Source organism: Crinia signifera, chromosome 5 (assembly GCF_055691185.1).
Source record: "Crinia signifera chromosome 5, ASM5569118v1, whole genome shotgun sequence".
Taxonomy (NCBI): Eukaryota; Metazoa; Chordata; class Amphibia; order Anura; family Myobatrachidae; genus Crinia; species Crinia signifera.
This window is the reverse complement of record NC_139221.1, coordinates 39,970,850-39,998,552: the sequence shown is the minus strand read 5'-3', so window position 1 is coordinate 39,998,552 and position 27,703 is coordinate 39,970,850. Positions and strand designations below refer to the sequence as shown.

Sequence of the window (27,703 nt, the reverse complement as noted above, 5' to 3'; positions counted from 1 at the left end):
TTATGCCCACTGGGATGAAATAAAAGGAATATGTACCAGCGCTGGCTAAATATAAGTTAAAACAAAAATTGTGGAACGGTATCCTGTACAAAATACAATTTATTATAATAGAATTTAAAAAGCTGTAATAGCATATAGAAGTTTTTATACTTCATAAAAAAGGGGGTTACAATAATATAAAATGTATAAATATACACATGTGGACATTCAAATCACAGCACAATAGTAGTAGGAATAAAGCATATAATTTGCATATTACCACATAGACATCTTAGGATGTAGTCCCATATAAGCAGGTGACCAGGTGGCCAATGGCGATCCCGACAACAGAGTCCAGATGTAGAATTAGGTGTCTCTGGTGGAAAAGATGGTGAAACCTGGAGGATGGAGGATATTCCGTGTCTGCCTCGGATAATGAGTCCGGATGGGATGGTGCGAATGCACTGGGAGATGTCTTAATTCTGTGGATGAATTCAGGCTGTAGTGATGTGCTGGAGATGAAGTTGTCCACTTCAGGAGCAAGACATCTTGCTCCTGAAGAAGCTGGGTGTTCTAGCCCAGAGAAACGCGTTGAGCCTTTTATTAAGTGGACAACTTCATCTCCAGCACATCACTACAGCCTGAATTCATCCACAGAATTAAGACATCTCCCAGTGCATTCGCACCATCCCATCCGGACTCATTATCCGAGGCAGACTTTTTTATGAAGTATAAAAACTTCTATATGCTATTACAGCTTTTTAAATTCTATTATAATAAATTGTATTTTGTACAGGATACCGTTCCACAATTTTTGTTTTAACTTATATTCAGCCAGCGCTGGTACATATTTCTTTTATTTCTCCCCACACTCTCAGGACCTGACAAATCCTGGTACCAGCTGCAGTTAGAAGCGCACTAATCATTTTTTCCTTGTTTTATGCCCACTGGGATAGTAAAGTATGAACAAGTACGTTTTTTTTATTTTTATTGACCCAATGCATGTTGACCTTTCGACCAATAGTGGTCAACCAATTGACTGTCAACCTAGACCCTGTTGAACTAATGACCGCATACCACATTCCCTATAGATTGTAAGCTTGCGAGCAGGGCCCTCCTACCTTTTTAATGGTCTGTATGTACCCAGTTTGTTGTATCACTGTTTCCTATTGTAAAGCGCAACAGAATTTGCTGCACTATATAAGAAACTTAATAAATCAATAATACCGTCTCTGCATCCCTGTCTACCACAGAACCAGGGGGCTAATCAAATTCTATTCTATATTATTCTATCATTTGCCCCCTGAGCCCTAGACAAAACTGAATTTTGTCAGTCCATTCAGGCCAGAGCGGTGGGGACAAGAATACAATAGAATATCCCCCCTAATAGTTCTAATATTATAAACATGCTGTTGTTATGGTGTTTTTCGCCTGTCCTTCACCAGTCGTCGAGGGTTCTAGAGAAGCAAATTATCTTAATTTATATTTCTAAATAGCAGTAAGGGCCATTAGGGTTTAGTAAAATTAGCCGTGGCTCTAGGGCCATATTCAATCCCCCGCCGCTATTTCCGACGGGGGAAATAGCGGTGGGTGCCTATTTAATGATGTCTATCCCAATGGCATTGAAGAGGAATCTCGGCAGAACGGACCATACTTTAAAAGCAGTTGAGCCCATTTTGCAGAAAGCGACCATTGATGGTCGAGATCATCAATGGCCGAGATCTCGATGATCCACAGCCATTTCCACGGACACACCCCCTTTTCGTTGATCGGCAGAGGGGACATTGGATGCCAACAGCCAAAATATGGACACAAATAATACAGAATACAGTTTTTCAGGATTTTTCCACAAACACCGACTTGTTCATACTTTACCATCCCAGTAGGCATAGAGGGAGAAAATTATAGTGTGCCAAGTGCAGCAAAACATTGTACCCGAAGTATGGCAAGTGCAGGAAGGGGGCATGGTACACTAATACACGGTACACTAATACAGTGTCCATGTCAACATTACAACTGGGAACGCAGGACAGCTGATGCCGACTCGGGCTGGCGACTTATGTCACATGATGTCAGAGCCCGCCCCTTTTGTCCATCTCCAGCTGAAATAAAAGTCAGCTTTCACAGACTTTTATTTCTGAAGGGGAGAGAAATTATTTTATTGTCCGTGACAATCAAATGATTTCTGTCTCCTTCGGCCGCATGCGAGGGAGTGTGTTCTCATACTCACATTCTAGCAAAGGCGGTGGAAGGAGCAGGTGTTTGTCAGGGTGGCGGCCGGAACTGACCTGTTCGCTAGGCTGTGAGTTTAAGCGTCCCTATGAACAGGTCTGAATCAACCATCGGTTTTTAAACCCTGTCAACCAAGTGACTGTCTGTATTCAATTGTCCATAGGCAAACGCAGGAGGGGTTTCTGGTTGCCCAGGTCTGCAGGTCTTAAGTGTGGGCGCCAGGGGGTCTGCAGGGCTATTGTTATGCCGCTGTGCTGCGGCCGGGACCTGCAGATTTACCTGGTTTACCTGTCTGCGCAGCGGTCCCAGCTCCCCTCCTACCCTGGCTTCTGCTGAAATGGACCATCACAAAGGGGGACATTTACCAAAATGGATTCGTAGAAAAAAGGTGTATTCGTAGGGAGAAATACACCTTTTTTTTACGAATTTGTATTCTCGGGATTTACAATCCCAAAAATACAACAATTCGTAGTCCTAAAGATGGAACATTTGTATTTGTAGTTACAAATACGAATGTCTACACCATCGATAGGATACGACAGAAATCACCATTCAAAAGAATGGTGGTTTCTGATTTACTAAGCAGCCGTACTGATAATACGGCTGCTTAGTGGTGTAAAACACCCACGCAAATACGACAGGAAAATAGAACACCATTTTCCTGTCGTATTTGCGTTTTAGCCTGCACGGATCAGTCAGATCCGTGCAGGCTTCAGTGTAAAAAAATAGAAAAAAAATTAAATATGAAAAAAAAAACCGGCGTGGGGTCCCCCCCCCCCCACAGCTGTAACCAGCACCAGGCTGAAGGAGCCGGGGCCGGTAATTAAAAATCAGGGAACCCGACAAATAGGGGTTCCCCGATTTTTAACAACCAGCCCCAGGCTCCAGGTCCGGGGCTGGTTCCCAAAATACGGGGGACAAAATGACTAGGGGTCCCCCGTATTTTAAGAACCAGCCCCAGGCAAAACCAGCCAGCAGGGTAATGTCACAGCCGGGGGACACTTATAATATAAGGTCCCGCGGCCAAAACATTCTCCCTACCGACCAGTCAGCCTGGCCAGGGGCCCTGGGGGAGTGGTAACCCCCTCAATGAAGGGGTCCCCCCCCTCCAGGACTTACCTGACCAGGCTGAAGCCTGGTGCTGTCCTCGATGCCCCTGGGCGGTGGGCATCGAGCTGATAAATGGTGTAAAAAAATAGATAAAACTATTGTTTTTTACTGTGGCACTACAAGTGCCAGCAAGCCTCACCAGCAAGCTGGGACTTGGAGAACCACAAGTCCCAGCCTGCTGGGCATTAAAGGGCCCGCTGGCACTTGTAGTTCCACAGTTAAAAAAATAGTGCACAAAACACACTGACACACTTTTAAAATAAAACTTTAATACACCCATTACACACATACTAATACTTACCTATCTTCTTCCCGTAGGTAGCCCTGGTCCTGATGTCCTCCGGTCCTGTGTCGGCGTTCCTCTTCATGTCGACGTCCTTCTTGAAGTCGACGTCCCTGTCGGCGATGGCGTCCGGTGTCCGGGTCCGACGAAATCCATGGAGGAAGCTGTGGAAGGAAACCATACTCACCTGTCCCAGCGCGATTTTTTTATTGAATGAAATGTAAATCAGGTCCCTGGGACCCGATTTTACATTGGATTCAATGTAAAATATTCCCAACCCCCCCAAATTTAACGCCGTAAACCCCACCCCACGATAGACGCCAACCCGAAGCGTGGCGAGCGGCGGCGGTGCGCGTCCTCCAACCTTTTCATTCCCCTACTATCCACGTCGGCGTGGAGTTGAGAATAGAATAGTGTGGCGAGCGCAGCGAGCCACCGAGCCCGAAGCGTGGCGAGCTCAGCGAGCCCCGCGAGGGGCCACGTATACCTGTGAAGTTATACGCCTCCCCTCGCGGGGCTCGCTGCGCTCGCCCAAATTTAACGCCGTAAACCCCACCCCACGATAGACGCCAACCCGAAGCGTGGCGAGCGCAGCGAGCCCGCAAGGGGCGGCGGTGCGCGTCCTCCGACCTTTTCATTCCCCTACTATCCACGTCGGCGTGGAGTTGAGAATAGAATAGTGTGGCGAGTGCAGCGAGCCACCGAGCCCGAAGCGTGGCGAGCGCAGCGAGCCCCGCGAGGGGACGCGTATACCTGTGAAGTTATACGCGTCCCCTCGCGGGGCTCGCTGCGCTCGCCACGCTTCGGGCTCGGTGGCTCGCTGCGCTCGCCACACTATTCTATTCTCAACTCCACGCCGACGTGGATAGTAGGGGAATGAAAAGGTCGGAGGACGCGCACCGCCGCCCCTCGTGGGCTCGCTGCGCTCGCCACGCTTCGGGTTGGCGTCTATCGTGGGGTGACGACGGGGACATCTATAATGTGAAATGGGTCATATTGGCCCATTTCACATTTTTCACATTTTTTCACGATTTCAATGTTAAAAAATATTTTAACATTGAAGCCTATGGAAAAATCGGGGGCATCGCGTCGGGACCAATGTTAATGGTCCCGACCGACGCGATGCCCCCGATATTGTGTCCTAGCCGGCAAAATGGACCTGATTTCAAAGGAAATCGGGTCCATCGTATGGATCGTGTACCTTAACTTAAAGGTACACGATCCATAAGATTGTGGCCGTGCTAGGAAACAAGTACCTTTTGAATTGTATAAGCACCCTAATGGGTGCTTACAATGTTAAATGCACCCCCACGCCACCCCCACTATCAACGCCAACCCGAAGCGTGGCGAGCGCAGCGAGCCCGCGAGGGGCGGCGGTACGCTTCCTCCGACCTTTTCATACCCCCACTATCCATGTCGGCGTGGAGTTGACTTTATATAGTGTGGCGAGCCACTGAGCCCAAAGCGTGGCGAGCGGACATGTAATACATGTAAAGTATTACGCATCCCCTCGCGGGGTTCGCTGCGCTCGCCACGCTTCGGGCTTGGTGGATCGCTGCGCTCGCCACACTATATAAAATCAACTCCACGCCGACATGGATAGTGGGGGTATGAAAAGGTCGGAGGACGTGTACCGCCGCCCCTCGCATGCTCGCTGCGCTCGCCACGCTTTGGGTTTGGCGTTGATAGTGGGGGTGGCGTGGGGGTGCATTTAACATTGTAAGCACCCATTAGGGTGCTTATACAATTAAAAAACTTATAGGAGCATCCATTAGTGTGCTTATACAATTAAAAATCTCATCTCATCTCATCGTATGCCATTGTATGCCATATACAATGGTATACAATTTTAAATTGTATAAGATCCCATAAGATGGAAATCGTGGGAGCCGTGATAATACACAAGTACCCACAATTTTTATAGTTACGCCACTGCTCCTCTTGGAAAGTGTCGTAAATGGTGAAGGGACAGAGCAGAGTTGCTGCACATGCCTAGTGTACCAGCTTCTTCTACAACATTTACTGCATGTGTGGATCTGAGCCCTCAAACATCACAATGGACCAGAGTGTAGCTGCCAGGAGGAAGAGACAGGAGCCTTACCATGAAGTGGGAGAACGTGAGCTTAGAAACTGCAGTACTGGTTCTATTATGTTTGGGTATTTATTTATTATGATACGTTTAACCTTTTCCTGACCACTTATCTTATTTAAATGTTTGAAACAGCCTATACTATAGACCATCTGTACTGCTAAATATTAATACTGTATTCCAGTGTATGAAAAGACCAATTTTCAAGGCTGTTACCGCTCCCGCAGACTCCCGTACTTACTCCAATGCGCCGCAGAGTGGGAGAATTACATTTAGTAACCCCCTCTAAAACTCCTGCATTTGCCACTGCAATTGTCGGTAAATCATACTCTGATGGGAGAGGAGGTGAGTATGGATAAGTCAACTTTACAAAAATGTTTTTAAAAATATGTATTTTTTTTATACCAATGCAACTTCATCTGCCAAGCTATAATAGTCACAACAGTAACAGCAAACTGATTTTCACTTTAACATAATGTTCGGTCTTTTGTGCCCATACAGTACACACCGCAAAGCCACGAGGCTATTTTCTGCTCGTTCAGAGAGCATTTATGTGTAGTTATGTTTATTAATCATTTCAGTGGAGACAAACAGTCTGCAAGAACATGGTCTTTCTTAAAATATGACCCTATCTGAAAACATATATCAAGCCCAAAAGTTTCTTTATGGATGTATACATCTACTCAGAAAAGCAAAACGCTGTACAAATGGCGAAAAAACCACAGCAACCATAATCTTGTCAGGCTACAGAGGAACAGCCGTGAAATATCCTTTGGACAAGCATGTAAGAGAGATGTGATTCTTTATAAACATGTTATTAGTGAAGGCCGCTAAGACGCAGTTTAATATTGTGTACATAGCCGTGTTTGTGGTCCATCGTTACTATGCGAAGGCTGAGTTGAAAGCTGGTAATAAGTTATTTGGAAGCTCCAACTGGGAAAAATATAAAAACTTCAATCAAATGCCACTGTGGAGCAAATATAAAAATATTGTTTATGAACAATCAATTCTATATACAATAAAAAAAAAACAAATAGCAAGTTTTGTAAAAATGTAAACAATTAATTATACCCCCAAGAAGCCTTTTTGCAGCTACTTCTTTTTTGAACCGGTAACAAAAGATTTATAAATGGATTTGTAGAAAACAGAATTATTTATTCAATATGGCAAATTGCAATAGTTTAACTCAGCTGAAAGTGACATATATAGGAGTATATGCAATTATGAAAAAGCCACAACCAATCTTATTTAAACTGTTGATGCTTTAAATCAGGGATGGGGAACCTTCGGTCCTCCAGCTGTTGTTGAACTGCACATCCCAGCATGCCCTATAACAGTTTTAGCATGGTCAAATAGCAAAACTGTAGCAGAGCATGCTGGGATGTCTAATTCAACAATAGCTGGAGGGCTAAAGATTCCCCATCCCTGATTTAAATCTACAGCTGAGATTGGCAAATAGCACCCTACTACAGCTGGGATACGGTCATTTGGTCTACAGCATGATGGTCGACAGTCATTAGGTAGACACCATTAGGTCGACATGGGAAAAGGTCGACATGGGAAAAGGTCATCATAGGAAGGTTGATCTGGTTCTAGGTCGAAAGGTCATTAGTTCGACAGGTCGTAGTTCGACAGGTCATTAGTTCAACAATGTCTAGGTCGACAGTCAAAATGTCAACATAGGGTTTTTCACTGTTTTCTGAGCCGACATGTGCCGACAGGTGGTATTTCATGCCTTACCATCCACTAGGGCGTGGTGGGAGAATAAAATAGTGTGCCCGACGCATAGCGAGCACAGAGAGCAATGTGAGGGGATGCGGTGCACTTGAAACTGTGTCCATGTCGGCTATGTTGACATTCAGGTTAAAAAACAGTGAAAAAACCCATGTCGACCTTTTCACTGTCAACCTAGATACTGTCAAACTAATGACCTGTTGAACTAATGACCAGTCGAACTAGAACCATGTCGACATTGCCTATGTCGACCTAGACCCAGGTCGACCTTTTCCCATGTCGACTTAATGGTGTAGACCTAATGACTAACGACCATCATGCTGTAGACCAAATGATCCCAACCCCTACAGCTACCCTACAGTCAGAGCCTTGGATGGGTGTAACAGAGCTATTCTGTAACCAAGTCAACAATTGATCAAAGAAAATATCTATCGTCTTTTAAAAATTTTAAAATCTGTATTTAACTGTATAAGAACCATAAGGTTTTTTTCTTTGTCAAACTATCTATAAATGCTGGACAGATACTGCAGACGCTTTAGCAACATGTATATAACTGGACCTCATCTGTACAAATACCCTCATGCATGGCTGCTTTCATATCAGGATCATTTGTGACACCATGTAGAATACATTTCTTGGTACTTGTGAGTTATCCGGGCGCCCGATTTTTGGTCGTATACGCATCGCGTCGCATCGCATGGCATCGTATGTTAACCAAATGGCATGCGATGCGACGCGACGAGATCAGCACCCGAACCCGATTTTACATCGGGTACCATGTACAGTGATCACGTCGCATCGCATGTTAACCACATGGCATGCGATGCGATGCGATGCGACAGCACCCGATTTTAGCAGGGCAAAACCCCCATAAAGTGTCACAAAAAGTGACACAATGTCAGTCCCATCCCCAATTGTTACCGTCACTCCACTATCAACGTGAACCCGAAGTGTGGCGAGCGCAGCGAGCCCACGAGGGGCGGCGGTACGCGTCCTCCGACCTTTTCATGCCCTACTATCCACTAGGGCGTGGAGTGAGAATATAATAGTGTGGCGAGCGCAGCGAGCCACCGAGCCCGAAGCGTGGCGAGCGCAGCGAGCCCCGCGAGGGGACACGGATACCTTCACAGGTAAGCGCGTCCCTTCGCGGGCTTCCCAGGTGTCCACGGGCTTCCCAGGTGGACACCTGGGAAGCCCGCGAAGGGACACGGATACCTTCACAGGTAAGCGCGTCCCTTCGCGGGCTTCCCAGGTGTCCACGGGCTTCCCAGGTGGACACCTGGGAAGCCCGCGAAGGGACGCGCTTACCTGTGAAGGTATCCGTGTCCCCTCGCGGGGCTCGCTGCGCTCGCCATGCTTCGGGCTCGGTGGCTCGCTGCGCTCGCCACACTATTATATTCTCACTCCACGCCCTAGTGGATAGTAGGGCATGAAAAGGTCGGAGGACGCGTACCGCCGCCCCTCGCGGGCTCGCTGCGCTCGCCACGCTTCGGGTTCACGTTGATAGTGGAGTGGCTGTGAGCATCCAATATCATTCATCAATATCATTCATATCTGACACATTAAGGACAACTGAATTAAAGGGAATAAATGTGTAATTAACATATTAACAAAATAAATTAGAATAACAATCAATCACAAAGCACACAATAATCAATGAACATCATTATTTATCAAGTAACGTGAGCGCATGCAGAATGCGGTCAAATGCGCTGTCTCCCGCCAGGCACTTTCGCCACACGAACTCCTGCATGTAGGAATCAAGGTGATGGCGGGCTGTGCCCCGCTGGCGTTTGTTGCGCCATTTTGCACAACCCCACAGTCTCTCAATGTTCTGGGTGTGTGCACCAGTGTCTGGGTCTACAAAATTGTACCGATGATTCACCCGCAAGTGGCTGTAACCAGCCCGCTCCAGTTCAGGAGTTTGGTAGGCGCGCCAGCAATCACTGACAATGGTGCTGCCAGGCGCCACGTGCTCCACAATTGCACTGAGGAGAGTGGGAGCATCTCGCTTGGCAACTGCGACCATGAAACAGTCCCCTGTCTCCCGGCACACTCCTCCGAACACCCACTGTTGTGGGAGAACTCTGCCAACATTGGCTTGGCGTTTCACAAACAGTGTTTCGTCCACCTCCACCATTTGCCCTGGTCCTCCAATCTGCCGTTGAGGCTGTGCCATCAAGTCGCATTGGCATGCCTCCCGCATCAATGCGTTATAAAATATGGTGCTTTTGTTGCATAGTTTTAAGTTCTTAGCACAGAACTCTATTGAAGTAAGTTCATCGCACCAGCAGTAGATGAAGCGCAGGATAGTCATGAATGGCAGCCTGCACCCAGGGTAGAATAGGGAGGCCCGCAGACTGCTTTTTGCTGCAACTTTTAATGTAGCAGCGCCATTTGCGCTCTTTTAGGGACAGGCGCATAGGGTGGCCATTTGGGCATGTGGCTGACGATGGGAGCAGCCCTTTCTCCTGCAGGAATACGACGGTCTCTTCCTCAGTTTTTGGGAGGCTGAAGATGCCATCAACCAAAGCCATTTTGGGAATTATGGTGTAAGGGCCAAAATGGGGCAGGTGTAAGGGGCCAAATGGGGCAATATTGGGGCAAATGTCCAAAAATTCACCTCACAAATATACACCAACACTGTAAATCACTTGCTCTCTCTGTAAATCACTTGCTCTCTCCTCTGGAAACTACCTCACACTGATTTTCTGACAGATGTGCCAGAGGGCGGGTTTAAAAATGGGCGGGAAGTGTTAACATCGCGTCGCGTCGCATCGCATGCCATTATAATAAGGCATACGATGCGACGCGATGGGAAAACGCGTCGCATCGCATCGCATCGTATGCCTTATTATAATGGCATGCGATGACCACATCGGGCGCCCGGATAACTCACAAGTACCCATTTCTTTTTTTCTACAGATGGGATTGGATTTTGTTGCTATACAGCTCTCCAGTGTTGTGCTGGAAGAAAGCACATAGCAACCAAAGCATTTTACTGTATAATAAGACTGTGCCAAACCCGTTCTATACCACAATTATTTGCGCAAGCAAAAAATTCCTGTCATACTGGGATTGCCTTAGTGCTGTTGGGCTATTAGAAGAGCAGACTTCCTTCTGGATCCAACATTCCCTTCTTTTAAGTGGTTGGATGGTGATTTACATCATTGTACAGCAGGGGGTGGGGTTGTGATTAAGGGCCTTATTCTGGTTGGTGCGGCCGGGCCGTACGCGTACGTTCCGGGGTTTTTCATGATCTGCGCATGCGTACAATCGCCAATGCGCAGGCGCGAACACTCCACAACGCTTACGGACGGGTCTCTTCGTGCGAAAAAACCTGTACGCGAGAGTACGGGCATTGGGGGCGGCATAGGGGCGTGTTGAGGGGAGCAGCCGAAATAATGAGGGAAAATGGGCGTAAATATGGGCGTACACGGGGGTAAGAAACCAAAAATGAACGGTGCTACTACCGCACGATCGCCTAAAGCACCGTTCATTTCGGACACAAAACAGGCGGCCGCCAACCGCCACCTCAGACCACCCCTACAGATACCGCATGCCAGCGTGCGCCTGGGTTTGCTAATTTACGCTGATTACTACTCAAACACATACACCTGAATGTAATAAGCAATGCTGCAGTCTATTAAGTCCAAAGCATGATTTCACTACCTGCAAGCCACACACAGCCCACAAACACATTGGAAGCTTATCTTTCTATACTTCTCTACATTTAGAAAACCGATGGCTGAATAAGCTGGAGGTGACATAAACTACCGAAGGAGTCTGAGATGCCTGCACTTTGGTTGTGGTTTATGTTTAGGCTATGATGCTGCAGCTATAGCCAATTAGGGAGTAGGGAGGAGTTTCCTGTTGTAGGAATAGCCAGAGGTCAGGTGATCTGCACTCTGGTCCGGTTTTCCAAGGAGCAGGTTGGTTTTCAGACTCTCTCCTGTACTTATTCCTCTGTCATCCTTACTTATTCCTTCTGCTGTCAAAGCTACTTCTCTCCCTTTGCCTTAGCCATATATCTCTTTTCTTTTCTGTCAGGCTGCTCCTTGGGGGATTTTGTGCCAGATAGCGCTGCTGCTGCCAGGCCTAGCCATGCCGCGCCCGCGGAGAAACATCCACCCTCCCTCCCGTTTTGCACAGCCCGGCTCCCCCTCTGATCCCCCAACGGCTAGCGTCACGCAGGCCGGGCGGGGAGGCAGAGCGGCGGCGAGAGCGGGTCCACAGCGGCGGGGCGCGAGATCCGCGTCATCGGCTGATGACGCGGCGGCGCGCGGTGCTAGGCCGCAAGCTAATAGAGCGAGTAGCGCTCCCGCCCGGGGTAGCGGAGGCACCCCCGGCGGAGGTAGTCAGCGGGGCAGGCGCACGCGGTCTCAGGGTCCCGCAGCAGCAGTCACAGGTGCATCCGCGCCCATCCAAGATGGCCGCCGGACGCGAGCTGCGGGTCCTGGGACACAGCACAGGGGCTCTCCTGCTCAGTCAGCCCTTGCCTACATTGCCCACACAGGGCCACCCCTCCACGGGGTCCCCCATGACTCCCTTAAGGAGGGCAAGGAGCGGGTGGCTCTCTAGGGCGCGCTTGCTATCACAGCGCGTCAGGCTATCACAGGCAGCGCAGGCTATTTCAGCCACGGCTGCGGAGGCAGTGTCCCCTGGAGTTGCGCAAGCACCCTCCACAGAGGTAGATATGGCAGTGGTGCGGCAGCTGGTAGCGATGCTGACGCTGAGGGCGGGTCAGCAACCGGTACAGTCAGGGCCTGGGAATTTAGCTACTACTGTCCTCCCTTCTGTTCCTTCTAACCGGGACCCTGCGGCACACGTGCTGGCAGCTCTGGGCACGCCTTTCGCGAATATGGCTTCCACACCGCCAAGAGACGCAGTCGTGCCGACACCATCGCAGCACCAGGCAGAGGAGGCCATTGCCGGGCCGTCAGAGGTGGCTGGTCCCTCCGGAACAGCAGGTGCGGCTACAGCGGGAGCTGTGTCAGGTGGGTCAGCCAGAGCACGCAAGAAGCGCAGGCGCAGGTATTCCCGTACATCCTCCTCCTCGGGGTCAGAGTCCGTGACCTCCGGCGAGGAGGGGGGACGCAGATCCAGGCACAGGCACAGACGCTCTAGGAGACACCGGAGGCGCTCGCAGTCCTCCAGTGGCGACTCAGGCTCCCCGTTGTTTCCTAGGGGGCAGGTGGTCCACTGCGAGAATACGGCAGTACTAAGAGGCCTCAGGCGCAGCGTAAGGGATAGGATAAGGGAGGGCAGATACGTCAGCTTCTTTACTATGACTGCGCAGGATGAGAAAGATTATCGCGAGGCAAAGCGTAAAGGTGGGATTGGCGAGGCAGCCTACTGCACGTATCAGAGGTGGCAAGTGGGGCTGTTTATGTTTGCTGCATGCTACTTGGAGACCAGACCCCAGGAGCATATGAATGTTATTAGATACATCCATATGATGCACGCCATGTATATGGACGACGGCGAGAACGTCTGGCGGGCTTATGACGAGCAATTCCGGCGGAAGCAGTCGGGTTGTGAGATCATGGCCCTTGGCGCTAAGGATGTCGAGGTGTGGATGGGTAAGAAACCGTCGGTTTCTATCCTCCGCCGCCCCGGCTCCGGTGGTTTCAACACCCGCGTCAGCCCCACGCAGGGCCCCCTCGTCCTTTCGCGGGGGCTCTGGAGGGGGGCAGTCAGCGGGCAGATGCTTTGCTTACAACGGGGCAGGATGCGCAGCGGGTTCCCGCTGTAAGTTTCGTCACCAATGCTCAAAGTGCTGGGGAGGACACCCGGTTAAGGAGTGCACGCGTGGCAAACAGGCTGGGGGGGCTCCCAGGCAAAATGCCGGGGCCAACCCAGCCCCTGCTCCTCCACAGTAAGGCCCCGTCCCCCGTGAGGGGCGACCGCCTAGCCAGTTGGCTGGGGCGTTACCCCCTCCGGGATGAAGCGCAGTTTCTGGCCGCGGGTTTCTCGCAAGGATTCCTCCTCCCCATTCAAGGGGAGGTGGCGTCCGGGTCCCCGAGAAACCTGAAGTCAGCAATCGACATGCCCCAAGTCGTCCTGGAGAAGGTCGAGAAGGAGGTAAAATTGGGTAGGATGGTGGGTCCATTTCCTGAACCTCCGGTTCAGGGTTTGGTACTGTCACCTATTGGAGTAGTCCCCAAGAAAGAGACAGGCAAGTTTCGCCTGATACAGCATCTGTCCCACCCACCTGGATTGTCTGTAAATGATGCAATTCCTATGGAGTTGTGTCATGTACGGTACCAATCCTTCGAGGAGGCTTTAGCTATTGTGCGCGGCTTCGGGGCGCGGGCCCTGCTAGGCAAGGTTGACATCGAGTCGGCATTCCGACTGCTGCCCCTGCACCCGGACTCCTTTAGGTTCATGGGTTTTAAGCTGCCTTCAGGTTATTATGTAGACCGTTGCCTGCCTATGGGCTGCTCGGTGTCCTGCGCCTACTTCGAGTGTTTTAGCAGCTTCCTGCATTGGTGCGTCACGGAGTATACGGGCGAGCCGGGGGTCGCCCATTATTTGGACGACTTCCTGTGCGTAGGCCCGGCTGATTCCCCGCGTTGCGGGGCTCTCCTGAACGCAATGCAGCAGCTGTTCTTACATTTCGGAGTCCCTGTCGCGGAGGACAAGACAGAGGGGCCGACTGAATGCCTTTCATTCTTGGGCATTGAGATTGACACGCGGGCCGGGTGCTGCAGGTTGCCCCTTGATAAGCTTGCACGGCTGCAGGGGGCGATCTCCCAGTCCCTGGCCTCCGGCAAACTCCGGGTACGCCAGCTACAGTCCCTACTGGGCCTGTTTCACTTCGCCTGCCGGGTTATCCCCATGGGGAGGGTTTTCTGTCGAAAACTGGAACTGGCCATGGCGGGTCCAAATAGGCCCCAATTCTTTGTCCGCCTGAATGCGGAGCTCAAAAGGGATCTTAGAGTTTGGGATGTTTTCCTCCGTGACTTCAACGGTGTGTTGCTGTGGCCTAGCCCTCCGCGGTACAGCGAGGAATTGCAGCTATACACCGATGCGGCCGGGGGAATAGGCTTTGGAGCCTTCCTGCACGGCTCTTGGTGCGCGGAGACCTGGCGGAGGAATGGGCGCAAGAAGGGCTCACCAGGAACATGCTTCTCCTGGAGCTGTTCCCTATTGTGGTGGCCCTGGAACTGTGGGGCGACCGCCTACGTGATGCCTGCATCACCTTCTGGTGTGATAACCTGGGGGTGGTGCAGGCCATCAACAGACAGAGCTCTTCTTCTCTCCCTGTTGTGCGCCTGCTCTCTCGCCTTGTATTGGTATGTCTGCGGCTTAACCTGCATTTTGTGGCCAGGCACGTTCCCGGGGTGGACAACTCGGTGGCCGACGCCCTGTCCAGGCGTGACTGGGCTAGGTTCCGGTCCCTAGCTCCGGGAGCGGATTTGGTTGGTGAGCCGTGTCCTCCTTATGATTGGCAGGTCATCAGGCCGGCATGGAGGAACTAGCCATGTGGGCTATTGCTCCCAGGACGCTGCGTTGTTACCAAGCTGGCTGGCTGGAATGGGAACAATTCAGAATGTCCGCGTCACAGCAAGGTAAGGCCCCGGGCGAAGCCATGCTGGCGTTTGTGTGGAGTTTGTACTCCGGAGGGCGGACTGTGTCAGCCGTGAGACGGCTGTTGGCCGGCGTGTCGTTCTTCTCATCGCTGTATGGGAGATCGGACCCCGGTCGGTCTTTTCTTGTGTCTCGGGCCCTGAGGGGCTGGCGGCGCGCTTCCCCTGTGGCTCCAGATAGCAGAAGGCCCATTGACGTGTCCCTGCTGCCTCCCTTATTGGGGGCGGTTTGGGATGTATGTCACTCTGAATATGAGGTCCGACTGTTTCGCTTGGCATATGCCATGGCATTCCATGGAGCTTTCAGGGTCGGCGAGCTGGTAGCCCCGTCGAGGCATCGACCTTCTCCTCTGTTGTTAGAGGATGTATTGATACAGGGCGATTTGGTTTGGTGCCGGGTAAGACGTTCCAAGACGGATCAGACTGGGAGAGGCCAATGGCTGTCACTGCAACCGTGCCTGGTGGAAGGGATTTGCCCAGTGGTGATGGCAAGCGCCTACGCCCTGCTGCGTCCTGACCGCCCTGGGGCATGGTTAATGCATGAAGACGGCTCTTCATTGACAAAATACCAGTTCTGCCATGTTTTGCAACGTGCCCTGGGATCTCTTGGCCTGGATCCGCGGGAGTTTGGTACACACTCCTTTCGGATCGGGGCGGCCACATCTGCTGCTGCTGGGGGTCAATCCGACGCAGAGATTCAGTCTCTGGGTCGATGGCGCTCGGCAGCGTTCCGCAGATACATTCGGCCTGGCCTGTCTCTCCATCTGCAAGACTGTAACCGACTGGACGCATAAGTACTCGTCTCACTTTAGCGGGAGTCTTGAGGTGGTCCACTTTCCCCCGGGGGCACAATTCGGCTTAATTCCAATCTGACATGGCGTCCTGGTTAGTTTACTCCGGGGGTTTTCTGTGCAGTGTGCCTCAAGGTCTGGTCGGTTACGGTTTCTTTATCTTTGCCTTCTCCGGTGTGGTTGGTCTGTTAAGTGAGGTGTGATTTGGATGGCATGTGTCCTAACCTGTTTACATCTTTCAGGTCGCAGGGACTCCAAGACGGTGTGGGTGATGGGACACTCTTTTGTCCACTGGGCATCAATGGCGTGTGGCAGTTTGAATGAGAGTATGCGAGTGAAAGCTCAGAAAGTGCGATGGTTGGGTGTGCGAGGCATTCGTTGGGGATCGCTACGGGGCCTTTTGCTAAGGTCGGTGCGGGACTTCGGAGTCCCTGAGGTGCTAATTTTGCACCTGGGCGGAAACGATCTAGGCCAATGCACCGCCTTAGAACTGAGGTCGATTATCATCAGGGACCTGCATATTGTGGCTCAAGCGCTCCCTTGCTGCCAACTGATTTGGTCCTCAATGATTCCTAGGCGAGTCTGGAGGAATGCTAGGTCAGGGCCCCGCTTGGATAGCGCACGGAGGAAGGTCAATGCTGCGGTGCAGCGATACCTGTTGGCTAATAGGGGTGGAGTCATCAGGCATGACTCCATCACCTATAAGCGGGGTTCCCTGTATAGGCCGGACGGTGTCCATCTGAGTCCTGAGGGAATGGCCATATTCCTGGACGATTTGTTTAGAGGTTTTAGTTGATGTGTTGTTGTTTAGTAAGTGCTGAGCGTTTAGGGTGGCGGTGCTGCAGCCTAAGGCTTGGCTTGTGGCGGTAAAGAACGGTCCTTGTTCAAATTAAGTGTTATGAGGATAGTGGGGTGCGCTCTCCCGTCAATGATACGCTTGTAGCCCATGCCCCTTGGACAGGGGTGGGATGCACCACTTGCCCGAGTGGGTAGCGTGGGAGAGTTGAACACCAATGATGTATGAATGGTGTGATGTCATCTTACCCCTCCTTTTCTCTATGACCGTTCTTTAGGGCCGCCACCCTCTTCTATAGATTAATATATATAGTTGTCAATTAATAAATTTGACATTCATTATTTGAAACGCCAGCACTTGTGTCTGTCTCTTTATTTGTAGTGTTAAGTTAGATAAGTTTAGATAAGTTATTAAAGTGTTATGGCATAAAGATTGCCGATGGTACGTTTAAGAAAACCGATGGCTGAATAAGCTGGAGGTGACATAAACTACCGAAGGAGTCTGAGATGCCTGCACTTTGGTTGTGGATTATGTTTAGGCTATGATGCTGCAGCTATAGCCAATTAGGGAGTAGGGAGGAGTTTCCTGTTGTAGGAATAGCCAGAGGTCAGGTGATCTGCACTCTGGTCTGGTTTTCCCCACCCTCCCTCCCTATTTTTCTATCCTTTCTTGGCGGCGGTAAAGAACGGTCCTTGTTCAAATGAAGTGTTATGAGGATAGTGGGGTGCGCTCTCCCGTCAATGATACGCTTGTAGCCCATGCCCCTTGGACAGGGGTGGGATGCACCACTTGCCCGAGTGGGTAGCGTGGGAGAGTTGAACACCAATGATGTATGAATGGTGTGATGTCATCTTACCCCTCCTTTTCTCTATGACCGTTCTTTAGGGCCGCCACCCTCTTCTATAGATTAATATATATAGTTGTCAATTAATAAATTTGACATTCATTATTTGAAACGCCAGCACTTGTGTCTGTCTCTTTATTTGTAGTGTTAAGTTAGATAAGTTTAGATAAGTTATTAAAGTGTTATGGCATAAAGATTGCCGATGGTACGTTTAAAAGGTTTGTTTAATTTAAGGTAAGAATCTTTTTAAGACCTGCTTATATATGCTAAGGTAGGTATTTGGTAAACAGTTATACACATTCACTACGTGCTTTCATAGACTTTACACAGTAGCACACTCAATCTACACAAGTCGACATGTGTCAACGTGTTCACTCTAATACAAACATAGGTTTTGTATTTATGATACAATAACATAAACCACATCTAACACCTACAAAGTATGTTTCAGCAATGTTTTAAGCCCATGCCCACTATTTTGCACACAATCTTTGTATAGTACCCAAAATACAGAACTGTACCACTATCTGATCTGCTATGAATTGGATTTTACTACACTCTGGATGTAAGATGCCACCAATCACATTATTGCACTCACATCTCTCTAACAAAGGATTCCTACATCTGCTTATGACACTGTAAAATCATATATATTTAAAAAGTTATACATGTTTCTTCACAAGCAATTTTCTCATGTTTGGCCGATTCACACATCTTTTTTTAGGGAGGACACATATGCATTCCTACACAAATGTACCTTTTGACCCTTGTTTGTCTGCCTCACCCACTCCATGAGGAAAGCATTGTTCTGGACCTGCTTTTACCTACTACTGTAGGAGCTACCTCACCTGCACACAAACTGCTTTCTCACCTATTAAGTTGCTCTGCACATGTGCTGACACAAACTAATTAGCAGGGAAAAGTTGGATAGGAACATGGGAATGGCCATGGAGAGGGTTACACATGGGAAACTTCTACCACACTTCAACAAATGTTCAAAAATACCCTGGTCAGTAAGTACACATAAATGTAGTATTTGTTTCACACAAGAAATTACACATACAACAATTTTGTTTTAATTGGTAAAATAAATTTATTTGCTGTTCAGCATCACAGCTTATTTGACACTTTAATGTCATAAATCAAATAAACAAATAAAATAGACACAAAAATAAAAAAGAGCCAGAACAAGAGGTTGCATATCTCCAAACATGTGTTACCCTGCAAATGCAATGATGAAAGAAATGGGGACACCAGAATACGTACTGCAACAAACAGGGTGAATACTAAGCAAGATACACACCACCAAAAATGTATCCTGCATTTGTAGAGGTCAAAATAAGAACTTTAATGCCCATGGCACGAAAATGGATCAATGGCCAACTCAGGAAGTGGATGTCAAGTGCAATTTAAACATTTGGGGTCCAACCACAGAGGAAGTGAACCAGGTCTCATTATTTGGGCCCTTTTTTCCCCTTTTTAGATGGGGCCTTGGGGACAGGGGCCTTTGGCTCAGATGGCTTGCGGCGTCTTCCCCTAGTGGACACAGGAGGGTCAGCAGAGGTGGAAGGTTGGGGAGCAGCTTGGGGTGGGCCAGCAGATGGGGGATTGTCCCTTAGGGACCTGGCGGTGGTCAGCAGCTCCGCAAGAATTTCATTCTGGCGGCTGAGGTGTTGGCCAATGCTTTGCATGCCAGCCGCCAGAGTGTCATTCATGCGGTTGAAGGCCTCACACTGCTGCCTGTTTGTGGCCTTCCAATCCGCCAGAAATTCCCCAACCTGCTGCTGACGGACCGCAGCATCCACCCCTTGCTTCTCGATCCTCTCCAGCATCACCATCACGCTGGCATCCCATGTCTCCTGTGGCTGGGGGTGTCGTCTTGGTGGAGGCTGGACCACTTGCTCCACCTGTGGCTCTGCAGAGGAAGATGCTGCCGGTTCATCCTGGGTTTCTGCTTCTTCTAGGATAATAATTGAAAACAATGTCACCATCACATACGCACAAAAAAATATCTTTCAAAATACAATGCATTACTGTGACTTACCATCAAAAGCAGCAGCAAAGACCTCCGCCGGGAGCTCACTATCCATATTGGATATCCCCCTGACCTCGGCCACATCAATGACATCCAAGGCGTCCTGCTCCAGGGGGGTATACTCCAAATTATCTGGCAAAGGCCCCCTCCCGGTGGACATGCTGTGGTTGTACCGGTCAATCATCTTCCTCTTCAGTGTCGTTTTGAAGTCTGTCCACCTACAAGTTTAAAAATACAAATATCACCATGAGATATGTGCACCACTGTGCTACGTGACATTTCCTAGTGTGGGTGATCTTATGTTTTTTAGCCATATGTGTCCCACACACACATTAATGTCTCTATTAGGAGGCATTTCAGTGTCTCATCTCATTTATTAGGCCACTAAATGCACATACATAGATCACTATGCAGAAATGACATCATCCATGGCCAAATTATGCACCTCCACCTGTTGTGAAACTACACATTCCACCATAGCTTGACAGTGTGGTTATTATGGAGTAATTTAACTATGGGATGGCATACTGGGATGTGTAGTTTCTCACCAGCTACATGTGCACAGTTTGGTCATTCTTGTTTCAGTAGCATCATATGGAACATGTTACAACAACTCTTCAAAAACACACTTTCTCTTGTCCCATCACATACTTCACATACTTCACATGAGCAGAACTGTGCCCATAACCTCACATCACACCAATGGTGCATGTTTCATATATAAATGTGGGTTATTAGACATGGTTGTGTTCACATGTGACATTGAAGTGTAGCACTATCTACAAACACACCTTTCTATTATTCTCAAAACATACATGTAACATATGTACACACATATGACATTATCAGGGGGACAAACACACTTGCCTTTTCTTCACCGCTAGCCAATCTCTGACCACTGGTGACACCTGGTTCACTTCCTCTGTGATCTTGTCCCAAAGGTTTCTCCTTGCACTAGCACCCGGCTTCCTGGTTGCCAATTCTATCCATTTGCGTGCCCTGGGCACTAAAATTCGCAATTCTTCCTCTACAAATGCAGGGTTTCTCTTTTTGGTGGTGGTATCCTGCTCAGTCCTCACCCTAGATGTTGCAGCTCGTTTTCTGGTGGCCCCAGTTCTCTCACCATGCACCTGCTGGGTCACACCTGTTTGGAGAGATGCAACCTCTTGTTCTGGCTGGTTGCTTGGCCCTTGTGGAGCTGGTGCAGTTTGAACAGGGCATGTTAGTGAGGGGCCCGCTTGGTCTTGCAGGCTACTTCTCTCTTGGGCCCTCCTTCTCCGCTCCTGTTCCCTCTTCTGCAAAGCTTCAAGCAGGGATTCTGCTGTAGCTCTCTGTAGAGCGTCCTCAGCTGCGGAATCCTCTGAGCTAGACATGTTTGCAGCAATTCTGGCCTGCATCTGACTGAATATTTATATGGTAATCTCCCGCCATGAACAAGGGGGCGTATATAGTTTGTTAATGTAAGAAGGATTAATAAAGTTAATACTAAACAAACAATTTTTTACACCAATCAGCAAGCACCAAAACTGATATATGTACCTGCAATTAATAACTGCGCCATTGCCACTATGACTTCAACCAGGGCTAGGGCGTTTTCGACCCAGGAGCTGGTGGCCTTGGTTGAGGTCATGGACCGTCGGCTGGGGCCCAGGGGCCCATATGTCTCCAACATGGACAAGTGGCGGGCGTATAATGCTGCCCGCCGCCTAATATACACCCGGACCGGCGTCCGCAGAAGCCTGGCCCAAGTCGAGCGGCGCTGGTATGACCTGCGCCGGCGCCAGCCAGTCATGCTGAGTTCCATTCGCCGCCATATTGCCCGATGTAAGTTTTTATTAACTAGTATGTCTGCGTTTTTTTTCAAATGATTTCTGTACTTTTTATAAATATGTTCCTGAGTATGTGGGTGTATAGGGGGTGTATAGGGGGTGTATATGGGGTGTATAGGGGGTGTATAGGGGGTGTATAGGGGGTGTATAGTGGTGTATATGGGTGTATAGGGGGTGTATAGGGGGTGTATAGGGGGTGTATAGGGGTGTATAGGGGGTGTATAGGGGGTGTATATGGGGTGTATAGGGGGTGTATATGGGGTGTATATGGGTGTATAGGGGGTGTATATGGGGTGTATATGGGTGTATAGGGGGTGTATAGGGGGTGTATATGGGTGTATAGGGGGGTATATGGGGTGTATAGGGGGTGTATAGGGTGTGTATATGGGTGTATAGGGGGTGTATAGGGGGTGTATAGGGGGTGTAAATGGGGTGTATATGGGTGTATAGGGGGTGTATATGGGTGTATAGGGGGTGTATAGGGGGTGTATATGGGTGTATAGGGGGTGTATATGGGGTGTATAGGGGGTGTATATGGGTGTATAGGGGGTGTATATGGGGTGTATATGGGTGTATAGGGGGTGTATATGGGTGTATAGGGGGTGTATATGGGTGTATAGGGGGTGTATATGGGGTGTATATGGGTGTATAGGGGGTGTATAGGGGGTGTATATGGGTGTATAGGGGGGGTATATGGGGTGTATAGGGGGTGTATAGGGTGTGTATATGGGTGTATAGGGGGTGTATAGGGGGTGTATAGGGGGTGTATAGGGGGTGTAAATGGGGTGTATATGGGTGTATAGGGGGTGTATATGGGGTGTATATGGGTGTATAGGGGGTGTATAGGGGGTGTATATGGGTGTATAGGGGGGGTATATGGGGTGTATAGGGGGTGTATAGGGTGTGTATATGGGTGTATAGGGGGTGTATAGGGGGTGTATAGGGGGTGTATAGGGGGTGTAAATGGGGTGTATATGGGTGTATAGGGGGTGTATATGGGGTGTATATGGGTGTATAGGGGGTGTATAGGGGGTGTATATGGGTGTATAGGGGGTGTATATGGGGTGTATAGGGGGTGTATAGGGGGTGTATAGGGGGTGTATATGGGGTGTATAGGGGTGTATAGGGGGTGTATATGGGGTGTATATGGGTGTATAGGGGGTGTATAGGGGGTGTATATGGGGTGTAAAGGGGGTGTATATGGGGTGTATAGGGGGGGTTTAAGTAGTTGCTCAGTTTTTGTGTGTAGCATATCAATTAGTTTGCATGATAAATGTCTGAAATATAACAGCAATGATAATTTGGAAGGTTATGAGCATGACTAATGAGAATTTTTCTTTCCCCCTTTTTTATGAAACCCAATCTTCGATTTCTATGCCATCAACATGAACATTTCAGCACGGGCAAGGGCACGCATATAAGCCCGGGAGCAGGCAGCCCGGGAGCAGGCAGCCCGGGAGCAGGCAGCCCGGGAGCAGGCAGCCCAGGAGCAGCCAGACGAGGAGGAGGAAGAGGAAGAGGAGGAGGAAGAGGAGGAGGAAGAGGAGGAGACAATGGGTCCAGCTGGGGCCCACCAAATTTCGACATCCCCTTCCACCAGCCACTCCCCTACCCCCACCCCCTCCTCAACCCCCACCCCCTCCCCAACCCCCTCCCACACCCCTACCCCCACCCACACCCCTACCCCCACCCCCTCCCCAACCCCCACCCCCTCCCTAACCCCCTCATTAACCCCCACCCACACCCCTACCCCCACCCACACCCCTACCCCTACCCCCTCCCCCACCCCCTCCCCAACCCCCACCCCCTCCCCAACCCCCACCAACACCCCTACCCCCACCCACACCCCTACCCCCACCCCCTCCCCAACCCCCTCCCCAACCCCCACCCCCTCCCCAACCCCCACCCCCTCCCCAACCCCCACCCACACCCCTACCCCCACCCCCTCCCCAACCCCCACCCCCTCCCCAACCCCCACCCACACCCCTACCCCCACCCCATTTCCAACCCCCCTACACCTCTCTACCACCCACCCCCAAACCTCTCCAATCCCCACTCCAACCCACTACCAGTATCCCAAGTCCTATCCCATCCCCCTTGCTCCTGACCCCCCCAACCACCGCACACCCAACCAGCGGCGAGCAGGATGGCTCAACTAGCCGTAAGTAAATAATGTGTCTAATGTTTACCTACATATTTCTACACATAAACAATCACAACAACCACATATGTGTATCCAACATCAACATTAGTTGCAACATATCACTGCAGGGCGACCATGAGGTGTGGCCTGTCCTTCTCCAGGAACAAGGGTCCCCTTGGTGGTTTTTTGGAGTGTGGCCATGGCTCACCCCTTGAATAATTGACATAACAGTACATCCAATGAGATATCCGACATTAGTGGTGTTGTAGTTATGTGGGTCCAGGTGTTGGGTAACTCCACTTCCCAGCATGATGTGCAACATTAATTTATAGATTGTTTTGTTCATAGTGTGTGAGGCCATGCGGATGCATGCTTTACAAACATAGCTTTAGGCCTATAATTTGTACAGCAATGTCCTAAATTTAAAATATTAAGGAGTGCTTAAGCCGCAACAATGTCATAACCCTTAAATAGCACAGCCTAATTATGAGGTTAGAGGTGAGTCCCCCAAAACAAAACTACCAATTGGGATACAGAACACATTCATCCATAAAGGAGTAATTTAATTAATGTTATTTACTATGTACAGTATGTGTGTAGTTTTTAGTACTGTGTTTACATCAGACCCATCTTCAATGTATATACACTGGGATTTTTGTCAGAGAGAGACTGACAAAGAGAGAAAAAAACGCTTTGTGGGCGCACTCCTTTTGTAGTTTACATACAATAAATGGTGAAGTTTTCTTTAAAACATAACTTTTATTAAAGACTCTTTGTTAATATAAATGGCACATTATAATGGGAAAAAAATTACATTTTTTTGAAAAAAATCTATAATTGTATACTTTAGAATGTGGTGTGAACCTTGAATTGTAATTGTCAAGGAATATTGAATCACACGTTAATTTGTCATTCATGCACTGATTGGTCAAAGGTATGGTTTACCAGTGATCATAGGCAGATAAATGATTCAGTTCCCGATAGGAATAGTATAAAATCTTGTGCTGAAATTGCACGCTAGGTATGCCACAAATGGTTTACCGAATAGTAAAAAGGCCTCAGAAAATATGATTGGTATACAAAATATGGACTCTCTCTGACAGTCATATACACAGAAAATAGATTTGAAGTAACGATTCACCTCCCTTGTGTTTATATTGCCACACCTGGTCTTCCCCAAGGGTCTCCCACCTGGGTACTGTCCTGGCCCTCCACTGCTTGGCTTCCAAGTTCGGGGAGGGTTTGGGCAGTCCAGTGGGGTATGGTGGCAATATAGTGGGTTAATTCGGTGCACTTCAATCAATTATAACTGTTTGACTACAGATAGATATGGCGCATCTTGCGCATATCTATCTGTAGTCAAACAGTTATAATTGATTGAAGTGCACCGAATTAACCCACTATATTGCCACCATACCCCACTGGACTGCCCAAACCCTCCCCGAACTTGGAAGCCAAGCAGTGGAGGGCCAGGACAGTACCCAGGTGGGAGACCCTTGGGGAAGACCAGGTGTGGCAATATAAACACAAGGGAGGTGAATCGTTACTTCAAATCTATTTTCTGTGTATATGACTGTCAGAGAGAGTCCATATTTTGTATACCAATCATATTTTCTGAGGCCTTTTTACTATTCGGTAAACCATTTGTGGCATACCTAGCGTGCAATTTCAGCACAAGATTTTATACTATTCCTATCGGGAACTGAATCATTTATCTGCCTATGATCACTGGTAAACCATACCTTTGACCAATCAGTGCATGAATGACAAATTAACGTGTGATTCAATATTCCTTGACAATTACAATTCAAGGTTCACACCACATTCTAAAGTATACAATTATAGATTTTTTTCAAAAAAATGTAATTTTTTTCCCATTATAATGTGCCATTTATATTAACAAAGAGTCTTTAATAAAAGTTATGTTTTAAAGAAAACTTCACCATTTATTGTATGTAAACTACAAAAGGAGTGCGCCCACAAAGCGTTTTTTTCTCTCTTTGTCAGTCTCTCTCTGACAAAAATCCCAGTGTATAATCATTGATCTCAAAACGCCGGGCGCACCGCCAACCCCATAACTACTAGAAATTTTTTTCCCAAGTAGTTTATAACCGTTGGTTTCAATAATTTATTAATTATCAAATTTACAGTCTGTGCAGATCTACACCCCCCTTGTGCCATCTTCAATGTAGTTAAAAAATGTATGTGGCCTTCACACATAACTCACAACTTCTTATTATGTACAAATACAACAAACATTTGTGTATATTATATATATATATTTTTTTATCCCTTCACTACAGACACTGAACAGCACCAGGAGGAGGTGGACAACATTTTGCGGGAGATATTCCTGACGTTATTTTATTTGAATATTCTTTTTTTACGTTTGGAGGCCCTCATTTAATTTATTTTTATTCCCCCCCCCCCTTATTATGTTTGTACTAAATAAAAGTTTTTGTTGAGTTAGAAGTTGGCTGTGTTTTTAATCATAAATATGTTATAGGGTTTGTAAGGGTAGGTACATACAGATGTGTAATGTAAGTTATATTTGTAATTTGAGGTGAGGGGTAACGATTGCTGTGTGAATGTGTTTGTTTTTGAGTTAAATAACACATAGTGAAAATGCATGAATGTTCGATTAAAACATCACACATAACATCAGGGTAGGTATACATGGTAAAAAAATCAGATCAAACTAATTAGGGACATAATTTAGTACATACACACAAACACCAACATAAATTTATTTACAAGTAAAAGCAATGTGGGGACACATAGATAGTGATTAAAATGCCACATTAGAACATAACAAATATACATGTAATGAGGGTTAAAATGTTGTTTTATTAGGGTCTTTATTAAGGTAGACAATTGAGTTAATAGAAAACAATAATTGTATAACAATTAGAATAATTAATTAATTGTCAGAATTGTAGTTGAAAGGCAAGATTTGCAGGTCCATATATGTGAAGGGTATGCCAGCGTGCACGGACGTACGCTCACTCTCACGAGCGGTGACATAAGCTGAGTTTTCTATTGAAAACAATATGGACCCGTCCGTGCAAGCTGGCGTACGCTCAGATAGCCGCAAGAAGTCGGTGGGAAGACGGACGAGAGACGTCCGTAAACGGTGGCGTACGCTCTGTTGTACGCCAGTTGTCGGAGTGTAAGGGCTGGTCCGTCCGTGTACGTTGGCGTACGCTCAATTGTACACCACTCCCCTTCGATGTTGTTTCTGGCCGTACGTATGCGGCTGAGTTGTGGGTGGACTTAACCCCAACGGCCGCGTACGGAGAGCGTACGTTAATAGTGAACGTACGCACGTTTGGCCGCTCCGATCAGAATAACCTCCAATATGACTTGCATCAAGACTCGACCTCCAAAGTGCGTGGAACCGGCCTCAGGGTGTGATTCTAGCAATATCTTAGTCATCAATCCACTTCTTATCATAATTAAACCCAAGCATTCACATATTATTTCACACAGAAAAGCAAATAGAAATACTTGACCGCATAATTTGCTTTTCTATTGGATAGGGGGAGGTCTGACTGGGACCGGCAAAACAACCTGGCACTCCAAAAATAAAGACAGTGCGTGTCTAAAGCTGCCCATACACCTACAGATTTATCTTCAGATCTGCCAGGTTGGAACAAAAACATGGTTATGGATGAGAGCAAATGACAGTTGACCATTTGCTTGGAAATGCTGGAAAACTGTCAAACTGTCACTCATCCATAACCATGGTTTTGTTCCAACCAGCTAGATCTGAAGATAAATCTCTAGGTGTATGGTCACCTTAAGGCACACATCAAAATTGTGGATTTGTGGGGAAGGGGCGTGGTCACATAATAATACCAATAGTAGTTCCACTTAAATTTATTATGCCAGCTAGCGCCCCATAGACACACTGTACCAGATAGAGCCCCTTAGACACACTGCGCCAGGAATACACACAGCATAATGCCCATTACACATTGTGCCAAACACTGTAATGCCCATTACACATCATGCCATACACCATAATGCCCATAACACATTATACCCCACACCATAATGCCCATTACATATTATACCACACAAGGTAATGCCTATTACATATTCTGCCACATTAGTGCCACTTACCTACATGCTTATTGGTAGGTGTTTCTTGCTCAATATAATCTAAATAGGATTTGGTACAATGGCCACAGTACCTCCATCAACCTCCATCAACTGTCTAAATCCCATGGCGCTAATGGCGGAT

General features: G+C 48.3%; 2 pseudogenes; one reads left to right on the top strand and one right to left on the bottom strand.

Annotated features, from left to right (window-relative positions):
• Positions 1-24,611: 24,611 nt before the first annotated feature.
• LOC146005928 (5S ribosomal RNA) lies at positions 24,612-24,730 on the bottom strand (annotated as a pseudogene).
• A 130-nt stretch (positions 24,731-24,860) lies between these two features.
• On the top strand, positions 24,861-24,979 carry LOC146005927 (5S ribosomal RNA; annotated as a pseudogene).
• The last annotated feature ends 2,724 nt before the right edge of the window (positions 24,980-27,703 follow it).